This window comes from Apteryx rowi, unplaced genomic scaffold (genome assembly GCF_003343035.1).
Source record: "Apteryx rowi isolate R43461 unplaced genomic scaffold, aptRow1 scaffold_766, whole genome shotgun sequence".
In the NCBI taxonomy this organism is placed as follows: domain Eukaryota; kingdom Metazoa; phylum Chordata; class Aves; order Apterygiformes; family Apterygidae; genus Apteryx; species Apteryx rowi.
This window is the reverse complement of record NW_020451056.1, coordinates 218030-221649: the sequence shown is the minus strand read 5'-3', so window position 1 is coordinate 221649 and position 3620 is coordinate 218030.

The window sequence follows — 3620 nt, the reverse complement described above, 5'->3', positions numbered from 1 at the left end:
GGGGGAGCCGTGGGGCGGCGGCGGGCAGCCGTGGGGCGGCACCTGCGGCGGGGGCTGGGCCGCTGTGTCATCCCGGGGCGGGGAACGGCCGGGTTTTAAACCTGCCGCCGGGCGGGCGGGGAGCAGCGGCGGGAGCAGCGGGGACGCCAGTACCTGCCGGGCTGAGACCGTCCCGCGACCGCCGGCGCAGGTAGGAGGGAGCCGCCGGGCCGGGACTGGGGTCGGGACTGGCGTCGGGGTCGGGGTCAGGGACCGTGGGGCCGCGGCGAGCGCCGGGCCGGGACAAGGGACAGGGACCGCGGGGCCGTGGCCAGGGCTGGGACTGAGGTCGGGACTGGAGTCAGAGTCGTGGCCGGGGCTGGGACTGAGGTCGGGACTGGAGTCAGAGTCGCGGCCAGGACCGGGACCGGTGCCGGTGCGCAAGGACCGACCCCCGCGGCCGGGGCCAGGTGACAGCGGGGCCGTGGGGCACCCGCAGCTGAACGCCGCCGCCGGAGCGATGCTGGAGCCCGAGCCCGGCTCCAGGGAGGGCGCTGCCTGGGGAGACGCTGAAGGGCAGGGGGTGCTGAGGGAGAGGCAGGCGCAGGGCACGGGTGACCCCTGCGAGCCGGGTAGGAGCCCAGGCTGCAGGTCCTGCTCCAGCGGAGGAGCGGCCCCGCTGCAGGCAGCTGCCGAAAGGGCACAGGCGGCAGGAGCCCATCTGCAACCGTTCGTTGCATCCCCTGCGCTGCCGCCCTGCTCGGCGCGGGGCCCGGCCCCGCACGCGCTGCCTCCCCCAAGCACCGCAGCCTTCCTCCCAGTCCCCACGCTCCCACCTGGAGCACGGTCCCTCCCTGCTGCCTGGGGCCTCTCTCGGCCGGCCCGTCCCCAGCAGCCACCCCCCCCTCCCTCCGCAGGAGCCGTGCCCCCCTCCGCTCTGCCCGCGAAGCCTGTGCCTGCTCGCAGCCTCCCACCCCAGCAGCGCCTCCCTCGCCCCGTCCCCACGAGCCTCTCCCTCCCAGCCCGTGTCACGCTTGTTTGTGCCGTGTCCCGGCTGCAGATGTGCCTGTGCGAATGGGGGGGACCCGGGAGCACGCAGGCAGCCGTATTTGGGAAAGCACGCTTATGCGCAGGGCGTATGAGGAAGAACCTCTCGCTGCATGACTCACGGGTGGAAGGAAGGTATGCGCGCAGGTTGTGAGCGGTCCCGTTCGGGTGGGTGTGAAGGGGATGTGCGTGCGCGTGCCGCCGTATGGGGCCCGCCGCTCATGCAAATGTGAACATGCTTCATGACACAGCCAGACACGAAAAATGCAGAACAGCAATTACCCTTCCCAGGGAGAGCGGCCCATGCCTGAGACAGACCGGGGCCCCAGGGAGCACGGCAGGTGCCAGCACCTGAATCTCAGCCAGGAAGTTCCTCACGCAGGGAAAGTCGGTTACTAAAAGTTTCCATGGGGCTGACGCCTTCTGATTAAAGGGAGAAGAATCCTTTCTCTGCCAGCACACCCGCCGCTTCCTCCCGTTGCCAGCCAGCCCCGCAGCTCTGCCCGCTCCAGGGCGAGCGGCCACCAGCTCCGGGGGCTGCCTGGCCCTCTCCGTGGAGGGAGGGAGCAGCTGACGGTCTCCCTGCAGCAGTTCCTGCGCTGAGCCCCGCTCAAGCTCTTTCCCTACCGTGCCCTGCTCCTGATGGGGCTGCGAGAGCTGGAGCCTCCCAGACCAACCCTGGGGGGCTCCTGCCCCTGGCGCACAGCCCCACAGGGAGTCCAGGCTTCAAGTTCCTGCCCTGTTACAGCTGGGAGTGCTCAGATCTCCTCTGCACGCCGGTACCAGCGGCCGGCAGGGTCAGTGACGTGCCCTGGGCAAGGGGGTTTCCCCAGCACAAGCTGACCGACCTGAGCAATCCCTTGGGAGCGCTCCGTGCAGCGCAGCCGCACCGGCACAGCACACCGCAGTGCCTGTGCACGGCCGGGCTTATCCCCGCTCCTCCCGACGCAGCACCGCCTGCACTGTCCAGCCCCCGCAGGCAGGCCGGGCCCCAGGACCTCCCTCCCCACCTCTCGGTGCAAGACAGCAACAGAAATCTTGAACCTGCAAACGTGGGCAGCTTTGCCCCGGCAGATCCAGGCCCACGCGGCACTGTCTGTGCTGGCGCGGCAGGGCAGACGGAGCCGGTGCTTGTGGGGACCTTTCGCCCGGGGATGAGCAAGGCTGGGTCCGGGCACTGCCTGAGCTGGCAGACGAGCCTTTGGCCCCCGGCAGCACGGCAGGGCACGGGGATGTGCTGGAGCGGCACGCACGGCGACAGAGCTGGGTGCACAGAGCCCTGTCCTGCGCCGCCGGCCTCTGCAGCGAGCAGCGGTGTGCGGCAGGCTCCCGGGGCACCGTGCCGGCTCTGCACGGGCACGTTATTTGCTGCTCCCCAATGTGTTTACTCAGGTGGCACAGGCAAAAGATGTGGGTTTGCGAGCAGAGAGGGTGGGATCCGCTCCTCTGTGTTCTGGTTAAGGCCCCAGCGATGCTGCGGAGCGGCGAGACACGGCCAGTCTTCGCCATGCTTGTGCCCAGGCTCTTGCTCAGCAGCCCAGAGGTCCCCGGGGCCGCCCCAGCCCCGACGTACCCACCTGCCTGCGCGCTGGCAGAAGGAGGCAGTGCCGAGGGCTCAGCTTTAAGTGATGGGAGCCACGAGGGGACAAGGGAGCCTCCGCCGCTGCCCCGGAGCGGCAGGGCCAGGCTCCTCTCTCCTCAACCCCATGCGAACGTGGGACCAGCTCCCGGCTCTCCTCAACCCCGCTCTAACCCTGCAGCACAGCGCTGAAGGGTGCAGGGCACGGACGACACGGCAGTGCAGGAGCGAGGGCAGGGAGGCTCCCGCATGGCAGCGTGCACCTCAGTTACGGCCAAGCGGTTGTGACCGAGCCGCAGCGCTCCTGCCCTCTGCGCAGCCCACGCTCGGTCACAAACGCCCTCCAGCCTTCGGGTTTGCATAGCCCAGCGCTCGCCGGCCTAATGCTTCCTGCCAGCACCATTATTTGGTTGTATAATGGCTGCGCTGTGGTCGATCCCCGTGTGCCCGGGAGCTGTTTGAACATGAGTGCGGACAGGTTTCTGTGCGCCTAGTCTGGCCTGCAACAGCTACTCGCTTTTCCTTTGGCTGCTCGCTTTGTCCCGCTCCCTCCTGCTCCTCTTCCCATGCTTTCTGAGCAATGCAAAGAGAGCAGGTACCCCAGCTCAAGTGCGGCTGTGGGCACCAGGCAAAGGACCTTTGGGGCTCCTTCCGGGGACCCACCTGCTCCAGCCTCTGCTGCCAGCCTCTCCCTGACTGGTGCCAACGTGGGGAAGGATGCCAGGGGAATCAGGTCCCGTGAGCTGACAGCCTCTCCCTGGCAGAGGGCAGCAGCCTTTTTGCAATGACTCAGGAGTTGCTCATCCCTATGCCAATGTCAGCAGCACCCCGACTGCTGTGATGGTGACTGAGCACTGGAACAGGTTGCCCAGAGAGGTCATGGAGTCTCCTTCTTTGGAGATATTCAAAAGCCGTCTGGACACGGTCCTGGGCAATGTGCTCTAGGTGACCCTGTTAGAGCAGGGGGGTTGGACTAGATGATCTCTGGAGGTCTCTGCCAACCTCAATCATTCCG